This window comes from Petaurus breviceps, unplaced genomic scaffold (assembly GCF_028583685.1).
Source record: "Petaurus breviceps papuanus isolate PSGF00001 unplaced genomic scaffold, PetGlider_PUasm1.0 567, whole genome shotgun sequence".
In the NCBI taxonomy this organism is placed as follows: domain Eukaryota; kingdom Metazoa; phylum Chordata; class Mammalia; order Diprotodontia; family Petauridae; genus Petaurus; species Petaurus breviceps.
Window position 1 is genome coordinate 4303569 of NW_027186383.1, and position 19960 is coordinate 4323528.

At 40.1% G+C, this 19960-nt stretch overlaps 1 long non-coding RNA gene across 1 annotated transcript; it reads left to right on the forward strand.

The window, feature by feature from the left end:
- The first annotated feature begins 6295 nt into the window (after positions 1-6295).
- On the forward strand, positions 6296-19724 carry LOC138173142 (uncharacterized). The gene is made up of 2 exons (XR_011171335.1): positions 6296-6510; positions 19306-19724. It is a non-coding gene; the product is annotated as an uncharacterized lncRNA (long non-coding RNA).
- Positions 19725-19960: the final 236 nt, after the last annotated feature.

Below are 19960 nucleotides of genomic sequence, written 5' to 3' on the forward strand. Positions count from 1 at the left end.
TTAGACACTCCCTGGGTCTGGGAAAGTTACTTGGCATTTGTGTGCCTCTGATTCTCATTTGTAAAATGGGGATGATAGTAGCACCTACCTCCCAGGGTTGTTGTGATGATAAAAGAAAATTATATTGATAAAACACTTTGCAAATTTTAAGTGCATGTATATATGTGAATATATATATATATACACACACATATACACACACACATATACACACACACTAGCTATCATTATCGTAGAAAGCAGAATGGTGAAGAGCCTCCAGTTTTGGCCACGGGATGATTCACTGGGGGTATTTTTATCTTGGAAAAGAGGAGACTTCCTCGAGGTGGGCCATGATAGCTGCCTTCAAGTATTTGAAAATAAATTGAGAGCGGACATGTATGATTTGGTAAATTAAATTAATTTGCTCTGGAAAATTTTGCCTCCTCTGGTTGACTTAGAGGGGCCCAATCTATCTGAGTCATTCAGAGGCCAAAAGAATGGCCAGCTCAAACATTTATCCCTTCCTCTCCTGCTGCTCGCCCAGTCATAGTTCTTATGTCAAACCACCCCTAACACAAGCAACCAGCCTTGGCTACACTGGTTTTCTGTTATGAGTCCTCCCTTTCCCTTTCATTCATTGCAAGTGGGAAATGCCTTTTGTCTTAAGTATTCTTGTGCAATTCCCTGTATCCTTCTGTTTTAGAAGTCTATTGGATTCCAAACAAAAGGTCCAGCTGGCCACAGCACTGCTTAAATAGCAGAAAACCCCTGTGTGGTTAATATCTCTTTCCACTGGAAGTCTGGGGCTGCTGGTTGATGTGCTGTATGTCTGTCCCCGCTCTGATCAAAGAGATCTCCCAGGTTTGGCCAGATGGGCCCTGAAGCTTCTCCTTGGAACCTCAGCTTGTTTTTTCTTGTCCTCCATTCCCACCTGCCTTCTGCCTCTCAGACAGCTCCTCATGGCTTTGGGATGAGGGATGGGTCAACCTCAGCTCTCCTTGTCATGGGTTAAGTGGAAGCATCAGATTGCCAGGAATTCAGTCTCATCATGGATGAGCTTGAGTTTCCGAGGCTTACACAGCCACTGCTAGCTGGCCTGTCATTTCACGTAGCATCAGCAGGAAGGGTCAGGTGGTTAGGTGGCAAGTCAGCCCAAGAGGCCAATACTCACAAGGGCGTGATACAGACAAGGGCGTATGTGGGTCGGTAATGACCTTCAAGTCTGGTACTGACCCTTTGTTTTGTTTTTTCAAAAATGCTTTCTTATTTTTTTATTATGAGCTTGACAAACATCAACAGACATGAACATCTCCTTGTACAATGAATAGAAAATGCCTTATATAGAAAACGATGCATCTTTACCGCGTACAGCTGACTTTGGAAAGTCACGGGTGAAATTGGACACTTTGATATAAACGCTGCCTTGTTTGTTTCCCCCTCTGACCTTCCAGCTTCTCTTTTCTATGCATTTAAGTGTGTGTGTGTGTGTGTGAGTGTGTATGAGTATGTGTGTGTAAGTGTGTGTGAGAGTATGTGTGTATTTCATTGATCTTCTTTTCTAATTTGCATCATCGTCACTACCCACTTACCATAACCCTCCAATCGCCAAATGAAATAAAATCTCTCTTGTTTCAAACAATTATAATTAAGCAAAACACATTCACACTTTGGCTATGGCAAAAAAAAATGTATATCCCATTCTTTACCTGTATCCCACCACCTCTCTGCTAAGGGCTAGGAGGCATAGTTAAATGTTAGTCTTTGAGAGTCATGATTTGTCATTGTGCTGATAAAAACTTCTAAGTCTTTCAAAGTTGTTTTCCTTATATTTTAGTGGTCATTATTTAAATTGTTCCCCCATTTCTGCTCACTTAGCCATGTCAGTTCTTAAATCTTCCCAAATTTCTCTGAATCTAATTTTTCCATTAATTCTTATAATGCAATATTCCATTACATTCATATAATGTGTTCCTCCATTCCAAAAAGGGGTGATTTTTCCTAGTTCTTTGTCATAACAAAAGGTTGTATAAATATGAATGTAAATTTAAAATAGAAATATCTTTAAATGTATAAATATTTTTATACAGATAAGTTCTTTCCTCTTTGAGTTCTCTGGGATACAGATCTAGGAGGAGTTATCATTTGGTCAAAAGATATCCATAATATGACTGGATAAAAATAATTTTCTAGAATATTTGGACCAAGTCATAGCTCTATGAAGTACATATTAATGTGTCTGTCCACCCACCACCCCTCCAACAATTCTAATTTTCTTTTTTCATTATTTTTGCCAAGATGATTAGAAAAAAAAACTCCAACTTAAGAGTTGTTTTCATTTATATTTCTCTTATGAGTTATATTGGTATATTTGTATCCATTGAAGAATGACTCGTGTTGTCTTTATATATTCATATCAATTCCCTATGAATCTTGGATATCAGACTTTTAGCCATGAAACTTACTGCAAAGATGTTATACCTGGGCCACTGTTTCCCTTTGAATTCTAATGGCATTGATTTTATTCATGCAGTAACTTTTTAGTTTTATATAATCAAGTTTTTTTTTAAAGAGAACTGCTCATAAAAAAAAAAAGTTTGTACCCATGAATTCTTACTCTAGAGCTATAAAAAATGCCTCCTTTGCATCTCCTCGAACCATTTTTTATGTGACCCTTTGAGGTCGATCTTAATTTGTAGTTTGTGTATTCAATATGGAAATTGCTCTTAAACTAAGTTCTTCCACACAGCTTTCCAGTTCCTCAATTTTATTTTGATGGAATAGGGGCTTATTACCATAAGGGATCATGGGCAATTGGGTGGTGCAGAGGCTAGAACAGTGTACTTGGGATCAGGAAGACTCAAATCCAGCCTCAGGCACTTAGTAGCTGTATGATGGTGGTCAAGTCATTTAACCCTGTTTGTTTCAGTACCTTAGCTGTAAAATTATCTGGAAGAGGAAATAGCAAACCCTCCAGTATCTCTGCCAAAAAAAACCCAAATGGAGTCACAAGATATTTAATGTGGCTGAAACAACTGAACAACAGCCACTCCAGTGGTGAGCATCCTTTTTCAAAAATGCTGATTACTGTATTCAATCGCTTTTGGCTCCTCCGTTCCTAATCTGTTCCACTGACCAGTTTTTCTATTACTTAACCAGTACCACAGAATTTTGATGAGTACTGCTTTACCATATGGTTTAAGAACTAGCCTTGCTAGGCTTTCTCCTTCTCCATTTTTTCCTATTATTTCCCTTGAGATTTAATTTTGTGTTCATCCAGATGAATTTTGTTATTTTTTCTAACTCTATAGATTAACTCACTTGTAGTTTAATATGGAACTGAATTTATAAATTGATTTAAGTAACTTTTCATTTTTATTACATTGGGACAAGCCAACCAATAACATTTAATTAGCATCCCTCCAATTATTGACATCTGTCTTTATTTCTGCACTGCATATTTCAAAGTTGTATTCCTCTAACTCCTGTGTGTGACTTAGTAATTGGACTTTCAGATACTTTGTACTTTTCTGTGGCTTTTTGGGGTGAAGTTTCATTTTTTATCTCTTCCTGTTGATTTCAATTGGTAATATACAGAAAGACAGATCATTTCTGAATTTATTTTCTATCCTGCTGCTTTACTGGTTATTAATCATTTCAATTAATTTGTAGTTTAGTCAGGATCTCTAAGCAAATTGTCACCTCATCTGCAAAAAGCAATAATTGCATTTCTCTCTTACCCATGCTTAATGCTTCAATTTATTTTTATTGTCTTATTGCTAGAGCCAGCATTTGGAGTACTACGATGGTGGTGACAATGGGCAGTGTGGCTTTTCCCCTGATCCTATTGAAAAGTCTGGTGGCATTTCTCCATCTCACATGATGCCAACTCTCAGTTCTTGGTAACTCTTGTCTACCATATTAAGGAATGGCTCACTCCCATGACTTTGAAAATTTTTAAACATAAGTGTTTTGTTATTCATCAAAAAATTCTACATCTTTGTCATAATCCTGTGATTTTGATTTTTGTTACTAATGTGGTCTGTTGTGTTTAAAGTTTTCTTAATACTGAAGCAACTCTGCATTCCTGGAGTGAATATAATTCTTTCTTTATATAAAAAGCTTTGAAATATGCTGCCAAAGACTCTCTGCTGCTATTGTATTGCTTTTTGAAAACTGAATGTCCCATTCTTCATCTTTCTACCTCATTCTCAAATTTCTCTAGAACAACATGTGGATCTCTCCTATGCCCTTATCATGCCCTACCTTTAATAGAATGATCTGGGCACATGTTGCCTCTGCTCCATGAGAACAGGGCTTGTGGCATCCCCTCCCCCCTTCCACCAGGCACTGGGTATCACCAGCATCTAGCACATAGAAGATGTTGAATAGGCTAGATGTCAGAAGGATCTTCCTATTAGAGCCACCAAGAGGTGGAATGGGCAGCTCAGGAGGAGGCAGCTTTTCCCCTCATTGGAGGTCAGAAGATCATAAATTTTAGAGTTGACTAGAACCGTAGAGATCATCTAACCCAACCTCCTTGGTTTACAGTTGAAAAACTGAGAAACAGAAATAAAGTGGCTTAACCAAAGGCTTACAAAGGCGTATTTATCAAGGTTGGTTTTCAGGAATGAATTGGAATAGACGGCCGTTGGGGTCCCCAATGACGCAGAAATCCTGTGGGTTTTGCTGTTGTTGTATTTTTCCTGAAAACTGAATTGAAAGGACACAACCTGAGAACCCTAGCAGACCTGGGTTAAACATGGCAGAGTGGCATTGTTCTGTTGTTGAACTGCATGTGCCTAGACATTGTTCTGGGTCTTCTTGTCCTCCTTGATGAGGAGTGATACTGATGCCATCTCCCTACACACGATGCAGAAGTCCTTCTTGCCCTTTGTCCTGGCCAAGGACTGACTCAATAGCTATGTAATAAATGATAAATTGGTCAATGAGAAGATATTTTAGAAGGATGAGAGTAAAGACCTATATAAGGTTCAAAACTCCATTTGGATGGGGAAGACCAGGCTTGACAATAGTTCACTGAACTATGTATATCATTGAACACAATAATCCAGTTGGGGTCTAACCAGCAGTGAGAACATGGGAGAGTCACCTGGGCAGCTGTGGAGAAGATAGAGGACAGCACTTGGCATCAAGAAGACCCAAGTTCAAATCTTACCTTAGGTACTTACTAGCTGTGTGACTCTAGGAAAGTCACTTAACCTTTGTCTATCTCAATTTTCTCATCTGTAAAATAGGGGTAATAATAGTAATGGCCTCTCAGGGTCATTTTTGGAGGATACAATGAGATAACATTTGTAAAATGGCTTGTAAACCTTAAAGCTCTTAAGAATAAATTATATTATTATTATGTTTAATTATTATACCTCCCTCATTCCCAAGATCTGTCTTAAGTAGCCTAAGAGCCTTTTTGATTCCATCCACCCCAGATCTCCTCTTTGCCTCTGGAGCTGCCCCACACCATAATGGAAATAAGATGGGTTTGGCAGCTTTCTCTTGTCTAGGATTCCCAGCTGAACCACATGACTCCAGGCCCTTATCATCACTTCTTCAACTGGTCCAGTTGGGAGTCATGCTGCTTCAGTTAACCGAGCAGCTGCTATGGCCCAGTCATCTTCCCCGTCTCCAGCCTCCATCTTGGGTGACAGTTTATTATGATGGAGAGAGAGCTGGATGTGGAACCAAAGGGAAGAACCCTGACTTACTCACTATGTGATTTTAGGTAAGTCACTTTATCACTGAGTCTTGAGTTTCTCATTTATTAAATGGGGGAATTGGAGTAGATGACCTCAAAGAAGCCTTCTGGCTATCAGTCCTTTGATACTCTCCTGGTTGGTCTGACCTATGGAAGATTGTATTCAGCTGACACATATTTCAAAAACCCAGACCGATCACTTACAGTCCCAGATATGATTGATTAAGGACTTGACATATCCATAACCATCCCCCCTCCCCCCGTCCTAGGAATGAGAAATTCAGAAGCAAAACAAAAGGTCTGGGTTAAATTGGACTGAACTGAACTAAACATGTGTGAACCTAAACCCAATTCCTAGATTGCATTTCCAATCTCTGGAGGAATGACCTGGGCTTTGTGAATCCCCAGAATGAGATTCTTTTAACCACTACTCCAGAAAGCATGATCCCATTACCTCACTGCAGAAGGCTAAATCCCTTTGGGTCTAAGCACTCAGCCTCTAAAAATGGATTAGAAACTCCCTTTTGTTGTTCTCTAACTTTGAATCCAGCTGTCCTAGGAATGGATTTACAGCATACTGCTTCTTGCTATTCTGGGAAAGTCCTGGATGCAGAGACCCAGGCAGCAGCAGTGTTATGTAGTGGGTGGGGAGCCAGCCTCAGACTCAGGAAGATCCCGGTTCGAGTTTTGCCTGGGCTTGTGATCTAATCTCTCATTGCCCTAGGCCATCCTCATAGAGTACAAATCCCAGAGAAATGATGATCTAGCCTGATGGGAGAGGTTTCCTCTTCTCAGATGCGCCTGATAAGTCACAGGTCTGGTTTCTGTCTCTGTCTTTATGTGTGTGGAATGTATGTGTGTGTGTGCGCGCGCGTGTGTGTGTGTGTGGAATGTACGTGTGTGTGCGCGCGCGTGTGTGTGTGTGGAATGTACGTGTGTGTGTGTGTGTAGATATATAGATACAGATACAGCTTCAGAATTCCAAGGTCTATCTTCTCATCTCCGTCAATACTCTTAAGTGTTTTGAAACACACTGTAGGCAATCTATCTTTACAAGAAGTTGATTTGTGGGTGTGCTTTATTGTCCTTGCTGTGTGGTTGACAGTTAGGGAACTCTACAGTCTCTGAAGAACTAAAATCAGACTCACTCAAAGGCAGATGCCCACTCATGCATGGTGGGCATGAGTCATGTTGTACTAACAGAACCGCCAATGAGCATAGTCAATGATTCTGTGAAGGAAGTGAGTGAGATAAGATGGTCAGATGATGCCGGTAATGGGTTGCTTAGGGGGAGACCAACCTCATGATGTCTAAGAAAGTGAGCTGGACCTCCTGAACGGCTGGTGAACTCACAAGAGAACATGGACGAGAGTCGCCCAGGATGGGCAGACACCAATGGGCCACCATCTGCATGATTCTAGGGAATGTCCAAACCTATGAAATCACAGATCCATTTGACTAGTTGGATACTTAAGTCTTTTTTAAAACATCTCCTCAAGGGAAAATTGGTGTCTACCCTCTTTGGTAAATATCTACATATGAGGACCTGGGTTCAAATCCTGGCTCTACTAACTTGAGTTATCTGACCTCTCTGAAACTCAGTCTCCTCCTCATCAATTTAAGGACTTGAACTAACTGTACTCTAAGCTCCCTTTTAGTTCCAAATCTCTAATCCTATGAATAAGAGAAGTACAGGCTGTCCCAAAAGTCTTCGTGCTGTTTTCAGCTATTTTGGTTAAAGCTACAAACTGCATGGACTTTCCGGACTCCCTGTAGATCTAGAAAGTCTGGTGCTTTCTATTATAATTGCTCCTAAAGGAACAGGCCTGATGTCACTACAAGGCATCAGATGCTCAGGAGTAGGACGTCTGCCAACGTCAGTGCCCTGCTCTGTGGGCAGACAACGTGAGAACACAAACTGCACTGGGAGGGCGACCTCCCCTGTGCTGGGCAGGGCCCATTCCTGACTGACTAATGGCATGGTTTTCATGGCATTCTGCTCCAGGTCCAGCATTAGAATTCCTTAGGAGATGAGGCAAACCTGCCCGGATGTTTCACGTCATCCATACACATGTGGACCAGAGTAACAGCTCCTTGGCTGCTCCAGGCAGATAAAGGACTGCCATCTGCCAGCTTTGGTTCCTGGGCACTCACCCAATGCCTGCCCTTGGTCCTTGATATAACCTCTGGCAATATGACACCATAGCTTCTCCAAGGTGAGAGACTGAAAACGGCCCTGAGCTGTTCTTTGTCTTGTGAAAGAATGAGGGTGAGTTTACTTGGAGCTATTCATGTCCAAGCTTGTCGTCATTAGTCTTCATAATTCAGGTTAATGAACATGTATTAAGCAGGGATGCCAGGTGGTGCGGATACAAAGTCAGAGACAAAAAGCTCCTTGCCCTCAAGAAACGCATGTTGGATGAGAGAGGGAGTGGAGGGTGATGTCCACACAGATAGAGCCGTACAATAAGAGGTGGTGGAAGCAAAGGACAGAAGAAAAAATGGGAACTACCAGAGACTTTGGACCCCATGGGTTGCTGAGACTGGGCCCTGAAAGGAAGAGGTGAGGAAGAGCCTGGGCAGCCAGTGTTCTTCCCACTGGGCTCTGTGTTCATCCTAACATGGTAACCTCCTCAAGGATCTCATGGACGGGAAAAAGAACACTTCAGCTTTCTGATTTTTCCTGCTAATATTCCTGCCTCCTCTTCCCCTTCTACTTGTCATTCAAAATTCAGAATCTAGGCCCTTCCCTTTACAGCCTGAACCTGTGGGGTCATTACTGTGGGGTCTTCTCATTGTAGAAACCCTCACCATCGATGCAGTCTTCAGTTTACCTGTCCTGCACCTTATAGTCTTAAATAATTTGCTGGGGTCCTGAGAGCTTCAGTGACCTACCCAGGGTCACACAGCCAGTCTGCAGCCAAGACAGTACTCTTTCTGATGTGTAGGTTGGTGATCCAAGATACAATGTTGTCTCTCAAGATTCTTCCTCAGTCACTGTTGGACAGAAATCATCTAGACCAGGGCTTCTTAGCCTCGTCACGGACCCTTTGGCAGAAGCCTAGGGAAGCCTCCAGAGCCCCTCTCAGAACGACGATTTTTAAAAGTTGTTGTAAAATACATAGGATTTGAAGGAACCACTTCTGCAAGGTGTTTGGAAGGTCTTGGGGCAGTTTTATGCTGTGAAAATGGCCTTGATATCTTAAACATAGTGTAAGACTTTGGGGACACCCTGTTCAGTTCATTTCAATAAATATTTGTGGATTACCTACTATGTGCCAGGTACATGCTAAGTGTTGGGATAAAAATTTTAAAAAGAAAAGACAGTCCCTGCCCTAAAGGAGTTTATAATCTAAGGGGGAAAGACAATACACAAAAAGGAAGCTGGAAAGTGAGGGGGGATGCAGGGGAGGGCTGCATCGTGTTCCTTCAGTGGAGCTGAAACCAGACGGAGCTATAGATGAGAAGGGGAACGAGCTGGAAGTCCAGTTCCTGCCCTCATTGGGAGGCATCTGGCTTTGCACCCTGCAGCCCTGCAGTCGGAAGGGAAGGGAGGCTGGGGAAGGTGGCCTAGTCGAGGTTTGAGTCAGGAGCATGGCGGTATGTTTAGAAGGGATGAGCTTATTCTGGGAGGGACATGGTCATGTATAGTTAAAACTAAGTGGAGGTGCAGGTGTGAATTAAAATAGTTATCAAAATATAAAAAAAGAAAAGAAGTTAATGGCACCAGGTTAAGACTAAGCATCACTCAGTGAGTGCCTCACTCTTCTCCTTCAAATTAGTATGTGTGCATTATGTAAGTATACATACACATGTGTGTACATATACACATGCATATCCATGTACAATATATACTGTGCATTTACTTACATGTATATGTGTCATTTCTCCCAGTCAAGTGTTAAGTTCCATGAGGAAAGAGACTGTCCGGGTGTCCCAGGTGCACAGTAGGTGCTTAAAAGATTGCATTAAGGAGAGTTCAAACTAACCTAGTGCAATCCTGGGGTCTGGAATTCACTAGGCAGCCCCTGAAAAGAGACAGCTGTGCTGGGGAGTCTGCCCCCCCCCCAGCAAATCTGGGTAAAGCTCGAGATCATAATGGAGGTCTGGGTGAGGATGGCTGGAAGGAGGCTTAGGCTTCCATCTAGTCACTGACTAAACCATCTTAATAACTTAATCACAAGCTGGTTTTCAGGGAGGAGAAAATCACTGTGGGAGGGAGAGAAACTAATAACCATTACATCTCCTCACCTAAAAACAGCCTCAAAAATACTTCAGAGCTTAGGGTATGAATATTCATGCCTTTCTATCGAACAAAGCTTTCTTTCATATTTCCTGCTGCTGGTATTTTCTGAGATTAAAATTGTTTTGGGGGACACCCATCAATTTCCCTGTGTTGCCAGGGTGCCCATGTGGTACAGTTATTGGAGTCAGAAAACTTCTTCCACTTACTTTGTGAGTGACCTTGGGCAAGTCAATTCATCTCTTTGGGATTCAGTTTCCTCCACTGTCAAATGAAAGTGATGACTTCAAATGTCCCTTGCAGCTGCCTCAGAATCACAGTCTGTGATCTGGAAGGGGTATTAGTCCAAACCAAACCCAAAAGGAAGGCCCACTATAGCCCACCCAATGAGCAATCACCCAGCCCTCACCTGAACACACCCTCACCCTCTCCTTTGGTAAAATATAGTACAACTTTATTATCCCACACAGGGTGAAGTGACTTCATAATGAGCTTAAACAAGTCACAATAAACCTAAATAAATCCCAAGTCTTCTCTAGATCGATTGTCATTTGCCCTTTGTTCTCAAAGAGGACCAATGACATCATGAAGGTGATGTCTTGACTTGCTCATTGGATATGAGTGGGGAAGAGCTGAACAAAGTTGGTAGCCTCATTCTCTCCTCCTCCATTCTCTCCTCATCAAAGTCCAGTGGCAAGATAACCATCAAGGTGATTGGGGATAACCTAGGATGCAGTGGGTGACCTTGGCCTTCCTAAATTGAGGTCTTTCCCAACTCTAAATTTGTCTGGGGCCACATCCACTCAATGAGGGAGGATTGGGTAAGACTGGAGACAAAAGATGGGTCAATTTACCATCCCATGGACTGGGGGCACATTATTGACTATTTAATGAAAACCAGAGTGATTTGGGTTTTAAGGGGGAGTCAAGCAGCTCCATTTAAAACACAATGGACTTTTAAAGTCTGTCTTCCCAGAGCTGTATTTCAAGAAATCAGAAATGAAAACTGCAAAGGACCAAAGAAAATTGTCCCAACTTCTTGAAAAAAGAACTAATAAAAATAAACAAATGAATGAAGGAGTCAGAGAAATAGGAGCAATCTCCAACTTCTGCTCAAGTTGGGAACTTGGGTCCCCATAGAGCAGTGATGACTCCTCTCCGATAACGTGGCAAAGACAGTTAATACAAAACGTTCTCCTAAGAGCCTAGTCATTCCTTCTAACAAATACCACTTCCATGGGAGGAGTATGCTTAAACTTAGTGAAAACCACATTTCAGAAATCTGTGTGACAAGGGTTAGCTCACAGCACCTGCTCTGGGAGCCCTTCTCTCTGTGTCCAACATCATGCAGAATCCAGGCTGCTTACGACAAAAACAGCAGAAGACTGGAAAAAAAAAAAAATGGCTGCTAACCACTTCTGTGAGAAAAAGATGCTTGTCCTGGGGAAGAAAACACAAAGACTGGAGTAATGATCATTTGAAGAGGAAAAAAGCAATTTTTGATAAGAAAAAGGCAGTTTAATTCAAAGCTCAATGAAAATCTGTAGCGGAAGTCTAAGCAAGTCTGCATAATCTGGCTCTTCCCCACACTGTAAACCAACCACCCCCCAAAACCATTCTTTTTATTGCTGTTATTTTCCCTTCTAGTAGGCCTGGAAGCTGTGTCTTCCCCAAGGGAATGATGATGCCTAATAAATGCATTGGAGTACTGAGCAGGGGGATTATTCCAGAATGACAGAAATTCCCTAATGGAGTTGGAATACTAAAATGTGATCTTGCACCGTGCCAACCCATCAGGAAAGATTAAGAACTTTACCCCACAGATGGAGATAAATAACCATCCCAGGCCTGGAAACTTGTCTGATTTAAAACCCCACGGAAAATGTGTAGACTAGAATCAAAGCTAGATTTGGAATATTGGACAGTTCCTCCAAAGTATGCTTAAGAACCAATGTGATGTGTGGGCTCATGATGACTGATTAAAAAATAAAAGCCAAAGTCTTACAAACACAATGAAAGATCAAGTAAAGCAAATTATTGTAGCAAAAGGACTTATATTACATGTTACAAGGTTCCTGTTTTTTAAAATTTAAAAGGATGTATGATTTCTTGTAGGACTCTACAATACAAGATGTTTAATCATTTTCCTTGTTCTCCTGGTTCTGCTCACTTCGCTCTGCATCAGTTCATACAAGTCTTCCCAGGTTACTCTGAACCCATACCTTTTTAAAAATGTCTTAAGGCACAGCAATATTCCATTGCTTTTACATAATACATTTTTTTTCCTCCTTTCCTTAGTTGACAGCTAGGTTTCTAATTCTTTGCCACTATAAAAAGAACTGCTATTAATATCCTTTACATATGGTTCCTGATCATCATTTTTTCATCTCTGTGAGGGTATAGGCCTAGAAGTGTATCCCTGTGTGGGAAAGTAAGCACATTTTAGTAGATTTGGGGATATGATTCTAAATTGCTTTCTAGGATAGCTTGATCAATGTAGAACTCTATCAACATGACATTAATGTGCCTGTTTTCCTGTAGCTCCTCTAATATTTGTCATTTTCCTTTTTTGACAACTTTGTTGATCTAAGGGGTATGAGAAGAAACCTCAGAATTGCTTAAATTTTCAATTCTATAATTATTACTTATATGGAATATTTTTAACATTTTTTAAATTTTTGAACATTTTTATTGAAACTTGTAAGTTCCAAATTCTACACCTTTCTGCTTCCCTGAGATGGTAAGCAATCAGATATAGGTTATACATGTATAATTATGTAAAACATTTCCACATTAGTCATTTTGTACAGGAAGACTTGAATAAAAGAAGAAAAGTAAAGAAAGTGAAAAGTAGCATGTTTCAGTCAGTATTCATTCAATGTCAGTTCTTTCTCTGAAGGTAGATAGTATGTTTCATCATTCATCCTTTGACATTGTCTTGGATCATTATATAACAGAGAATAGCTAGATCATTTACAATTTTTCACTCAACAATATTGCTGTTACTGTGTACAATGTTCTCCTGGTTCTGGTCACTTCATTATACATCAGTTCATGTAAATCTTTCCAGGTTTTTTCTGAAATCATACTGTTTATAATTTCTTATAGCACAATAATATCCCATTGCAACCATTTACCACAGCTTGTTTTGCCATTCCCCAATTGATGGGCATTCCTTTGATTTCCAGTTCTTAGCCTCCATAAAAAGAGTTGCTGTAAATATTTTTTGTACAAACAGGTCCTTTTCCTTTTGGGGGGAATGTGTTTTGGTATATAGTAGTGGAATTTGGGCATAGTTCCAAATTGCTCTCCATAATGGTTGAATCAGTTCACAACTCTACCAGTAGTACATTAATGTTCCAGTTTTCCCACATGCCCTCCAACATTCAACATTTTCCCTTTTTTTGTCATCTTAACCACTCTGATAGGTGTGAAGTGGTACCTCAGAGTTGTTTTAATTTTGCATTTCTCTAATCAATAGTGATTTAGGACATTTTTTCATATGATTATATATAGCTTTGATTTTTTTTTGTTTGAAAACTGCTTTTATATCTTTTGACCATTTATCAGCTGGGGGCATTTGGAATATTTTTACATGGATATTGATAGTTTTGATTTCTTCCTTTGAAAACTGCCTGTTTAAAAATAATAAATAAAAGCTTAAAGATTAAAAAATGGGGGACATCTCCCCTGCTCCAAGAGGGTACTGATTTGGGAAGAAGTTTAAGGACACTAATATTTTTTTCTTAATTTCAAACTAAATTATCCATAGTAGTTTCCTCAACTATAAAATGGAGATGATAATAACAATTACCACCTAGGGTTTTTGTAAGGTTCAAATGAGATAATTTTGTAGAGTACTGGTATAGCACCTGGAACATAGTAGGCACTATATAAATTCTAGCTTCTAGTATTATTTTTGGTGTCTTTTGTCTTACTAGATGCAAGTTCCATAATGGCAGGCACAATGCCTAATCTAAATTTTTATCTACTACGATTTAGCAAAATTGCCTTGTACAAGTATGATTTTTTATTACATATTTGTTTGATTTGCTAGGAAGGAAGGAAGGAAGGAAGGAAGGAAGGAAGGAAGGAAGGAAGGAAGGAAAACTGCCTGTTTATATCCTTTGATTCTTTATCAATTAAGGAATAACTACTATTCTTCTAAATTTGAATCCATTCCTTATGTAGTTTGGAAATGAAAGCTATATCAGAGAAACTCACTGCAAAGACATTTTTTTCAGTTTACCTTCTAATCTTAGCTACATTCGATGACATCCTCTTTTCAAAATGATTTTATTTTTTCAATTGATGAAAATCCCACCACCTGTCCTTTCCACCTCCTCACAACCTTGCTAAAATTGAAAAAGAAAGAAATACTTGCAATAAATGTGCACAGTCAAGCAAAACAAATTCCCACATTGAATATGTCCTCCCCCAAAAAAGTATCAGTCTGTTCCTTGAGCCCATTGCCTCCGTCTCAGGAGTGGGTAGCATCTTTCATCTTTAGTCTTTTGTAATTGCGGTTAGTCCTTGTGTTTTGTGTTCACCCAACATTCCTGCCCCTCTTTACAAAGATGAAGAGAGGAAGGAGAGAGGAGTGTTCTCAGCACCATTGCTCTAGGTTGGGGCCAGTCTGCTTCTGCTCCTCTGCCTGTTTTTGCTTTCTCCCTAGCCAGATTCCAACGACGCCTATTCATCCTTTCTTTTTAAGCTTCCCTTCATGTTCTACCTTCAACGGTTACAGTTTGTTTTGCTAAAAAGGAATTCCGCCCAGCCTCTAATTCCACCTTCTCCCTGCTCCCCTTTCCCTTTTCCTTCCCTGTTGAGTGAAATGTATTTCTGTACCCAACTGTGTGTAGGCATTCTTTCCTCCTTTGACCAGTCCACATGCAAATGAGATATGCGTTGCTCACTCTCTTACCTTTCTTCTACTCACTCACTGAAAACACATAAAATAATCCCCTGCAGCCTTCCTCTTTCTTTCCCCCTTCAGTGTATTTCTTTTCTTGTCTTCTTTGAAGATCATCAAAACATTAAAAAAACAACTTTCTGTCTCATTAGGCTGTCATTATAGCCCGCGACAATGATAGACTTCTAGGAGAATGACTGCTTCATGCCCTTATATAAAAGTATAAGCAGTCCATCTTTGTTTAATCCCTTATGATTGCTTGCTCATATTTACCTTTTTTGTTGGTTTCACTTGACTCTTGTCTTTGCATTCCAAAGTTTCTGTGCAGCTCTGGTCTTTCCATTAGGAATGCTTGGAAGTCCTCTATTTCACTAAAAATCAATTTTCCCCTGTAGGGAATTTTCACTCAATTTTTCTGGATAAGTTATTCTTGGTTGTCAAACTGAATCTTTTGCCTTTGAGAGCATTGTATTCTAAGCTCTCTGTTATAGTGCTGGATGCTAAATGATGAGTGATCCTAAATATGACTCCTTCATACTTGAATTCTTTCTCTCTGACTACTTATAGCATTTCTCCTTTTACTTGGAAGCTGTAAATTCTGGCTATGGCATTTGTGGAAATGTTTATTTCAGGTTTTCTCAGGATGTGACCAATGGATTTTTTTGTGTGTTTTTAAGTATTTTCTCTGTTTCCATTTACATGTAAAAATTTTTTCTTAATTTTGAGTTAAAAATTCTCTTCCTCCATCTTCTCCCCAGCAATGTGATATAGGTTATACATGTGCAATCATGCAAAACATAACATATTTCTATATTACTCATGTTGTAAAAGAAAACACAAACAAAAAACTACAAGGTTGTTTTTTTTTTTTTTAAGTGTGCTTCAGGAGCAGCTAGGTGGCGCAATGAGTATAGTGCTGTCCCGGAGTCAGGAGGACCTGAGTTCAGTTCCAGCCTCAGACACTTAACACCCACACAAAAAAAAGTAGCCATGTAACCTTGAGCAAGTCACTTAACCCCAATTGTCCTCCAAAAGGCAAAAAAATAAATAAAAATAAAGTATGCTTCAATCTGCATTCAGAATCTATCAGTTCTTTCTCTGGAAGTTGATAACATTTTTCATCATAAATCCTTTGGAATTGCCTTGGTTCTTTGTATTGCTAAGATTGGATTGGTCATTCACAATTGATCACTATACAATATTGCTGTTACTGTGTACAGTGTTCTCCTGGTTCTTCTCACTTCACTTTGCATCATTTCATCTAAGTCCAGGTTTTTCTGAAAGCTTCCTACTCACTATTTTTTTTTTTTTTTTGCTTTTTGGAGGGCAATTGGAATTAAGTGACTTGCCCAGGGTCACATGACTAGTTTTTGTGTTAAGTGTCTGAGGCCAGATTTGAACTCAGGTTGTCCTGACTCCAGGGCTGGTGCTCTATTCACTGTGCCACCTAGCTGCCTCTCTACTCATCATTTCTTATGGAACAACAGTATTCCATCACAATCATATACCGCAACTTGTTCAGCCATTCCCCAATTGATGGGCATCCCCTCAATCTCCAATTCTTTGCCACCACAAAAAGAGTTGCTATAAATATTTTTGTACCTATAGATCTTTTTCTTTAAAAAAAAATTGCAATGCAGACCTAGTAGTAATAGTACTATTGGGTTGAAGGGTTTTAGAGCCCCTTTGGGCATAGTTCCAAGTTGCTCTCCAGAATAGCTGAATCAGTTTACAACTCCACCAACAGTGCATTAGTGTCCCTATTTTTTTTTCACATTCCCTCCAACATCTGTAATTTTCCTTTTCTGTCATATTAGCTAATCTGATATGTCAAATGAGGTACCTCGGAATTGTTTTAATTTGCAATTCTCTAAACAATAGTAATTTAGAGAATTTTTTCATATGACTATAGATAGTTTTGATTTCTTCATCTGAAAACTGCCTATTCTTATCTTTGACTATTTATCAATTGAGTGGTAATTTGTATTTTTATAAATTTGACTCAATTCTCTATATATTTGAGAAATGAGGTCTTTCCCAGAGAAATTTGCTATAATTTTTTTCCAGTTCCTTCTTTCCTTCTAATTTTAACTAGGATTTTTTCCCTATTTTTCACTTTTCTTTCTAGTTCTAAGAAATTCAATCAGTTTTTTTCTATGATGTCTTGAAATATAATGGTTTTTTTCTCTCTTTTTTTGGGGGGGGGCGTCATTGTATTTAGGTAGTTCAATGATTCTTAAATCATCTCTCCTCGATCTATTTCCTAGGTCATTTGTCCTTTATATGAGGTACCTTACATTTTCTTCTATTTTTTTAAGTCATTTGATTTTGTTTTCATATTTTTTATTGCCTAGTAAAGTAATTAACTTTTATTTGGCCCATGTGAATTTTAAATGAGTTTATTGCTTGGATAAGACTTTGTAGCTCATATGTGAAACTATTAATTCTCCTTCCAATCCTTTCTTTCATAGCTCTCATTTCTTTTCAATTCTCTGACTTAGTTTTCTAACTTTGTTTATAAAATTATTTTGGCTTTCTCTCTTTCAATCTTGCTTCGTGTCTTCTCCAATCTCCTAGCTGATCCTGTGCCCAAGCTGTGCTTTTCCTTTGAGGCTTTCCTTATAGGTGTTTTAAAGTCATTTTCCTCTGGGTTTGCACCTTGGGCATTCCTGTCACCACAACACTCAGTAGAGGGCTTAGAGCCTGCTCCTTGCCCTATACATAACCCTTAGGCACAGGGCCCTGTGGCACTGGATTGGTGGTTCAGCCTTGAATAATGAGTGTCAGAATGGCCACTGGGCACCTGTTCCTGCTTCCTACCTAAGGTCGGTCCCTTCTGTGCCAGATCTGAGATGTTTCCTTGGGCTGGGACACTGCTGGGATAAGTCCCTGTGCTCAAATACTCTTGGCAAGATCTTGGCCTTTGTGTCCACAGACCTCTCCACCTATCTCTCAGTGCTGACCTCAGATAGTGATTGTTTCCCCAGAATTTCCCAATCAGGACTTGGTCTAGCACATCATCTAAAATCTTTTGGGTTTTTTTAATGAATACTTTATTGATGCCTTCTTTTATTCACATTATTCTCACTTCCCAATGATGTCCTCAACCAATCTCTAGATGGAACTTTCCCTCTTGTTTTTCTTTTAAATTTATTGATTTTTAGTTTACAACATTCAGTTTCACAATCCCTTGAGTTTCAAATTTTCTCCCCCTCCCCCATCCCACCACAAGGTGGCAAGGAATCCAGGATAGGTTCTACAAATACCTTCACATTAAACATTAGTCAAGTTGTAAAGAAGGATTATAACCAAAGGAATGAAGCACAAGAAAGAAGGAAAAAACAAAACAAAACCCCAAATCTCTAGCACATCATGGAAATCTTTGTGAAGCATTTGGGGGAACGATGCTGACTGTATCTCTTTTTGCTATTCTACCATCTTGGCTGGTCTCCATTGCCAATCTTTTCAATAGTGAAGCATCATAGTACAGTGGAAAGACCTCTAGATTTGGAGTGATGGGACCTGAGTTTGAATCCCAGCTTACTTGTGACATTGCGAAAGTTACTTAACCTCAGTAAGCCTCCATTTCCCTCAATCTGTAAAATGGGGTTTGGAGGTTAGAGAGCCTTGAAGGTCTCTTCCACCTTTAAATCTATGGTCCCTGATGATCTGGATGTTGGAACAGTGTGACTCTGCCAGTATCGTCAGGCTAGATTCCAGTGATCATGTGATCCTCGGGTTTTTTCTTGTAGCTCTTCCTCTGCTCCTTTAAATCCAACCGCAAAGCCTCTTTTTCTGGAGCCATAGCCCAGCTGCTGTTCCCCCACCATACTCTTGCTAAGCTGACTCTAAGTCTGACTCCAATGTGAAGATACCAAGGTTAGCCACTCCTCACAGACCCCACCCTCTTCTGGAGGGCCCACTTTGTCTAGCCTGCCCTAACATGGTTTAAGAGATTTTGTGCTGATGCAAAGCAGTGTCCTTGACAGTTTTGCTTTCCTCTGATTCTCCTCTGTCCTGAGATAGGATCCTTAAATCTTATGATCTCCAGATGCCTCCTGATTTTAAAAAAAATCCACTTTCTTAACACTGGCATGCTCCAGCGATGTTATATGCCAAAAGGAACCCTAAAGGTCAACCCCCTCCTTGTACAGTTAAGGAAACAGTCTCAGAGAAGTGAAGACACTGGCCCCAAACTACATAGGTTCATAGATCTAGATCCCAGGAAGGAAGCTCAGAGGTCAGCCAGGCCAACTGCTTCATCATACAGGTAAGCCATCTGCAGCCCAAAGGGCTCTGCCAACTTTTCCAAGGTCACTCTAGTAGTAAGGATCAAAGGCTTGGCTTCGTGAGATGGTCTTCTTCTGATTGTCCTTAGCACATAATTATTTTACCTCTCCTCCTTAGGTTTTTAGTCCTTTTTTTTAAATTCCTTGTCCTTTTTCACTTTCACAGTCTCACCTCTTCAGTGGAGGACTCTATCACCAGGCTTCGCACCATGGCTCAGCTGACCTTCAAACTCACCATCAATTGCATTCTTCTCATCATTCTTCTTAACACTGGTCCCCCAAAACTTCCAGGAGGACATCGCTGTGCCTTACCAGTGCTCGGTCCTCCCCCTACCCCCTGAGATTGTCCTTCTGTGGACAAAGAAAGATTCCCATCATCGAGACCACACACTGTTTTGGGAGCCACGCCTAATTAAGGTACAGCTCATTGGGCACCAGAAATTGCTTGAGCAGTAACATCCTGTTCTCTGATGCTGATGTTTGTTCAAATCATTATGGTCAGTTCCTCTTCTGATTCATTTCTTTCCATTTCCTTTTTATGGTATCTTCTTCCTCTCCCTAAAATATACTCTAAGCATGTCTCCAGCCCCAGGCTGTAGTGTCAGAACTTTGAGTGTGGCCATTTCTCCTTTTCTCCCTTCATTTTTTGCTCCTACTCCAGCCCAGGGGTGGGGAACTGCAAATTCTAGGTTCTCTAAGTACCCCTCCCAAGGGGAGGTTCTCAAGTTCAGCCCTTTGATGAAATCTAAACTTCACAGAACAAATCGTCTTAATATTTTGTTCTATAAAACTTGGACTCAGTTAAAAGACCTCACCCAAGG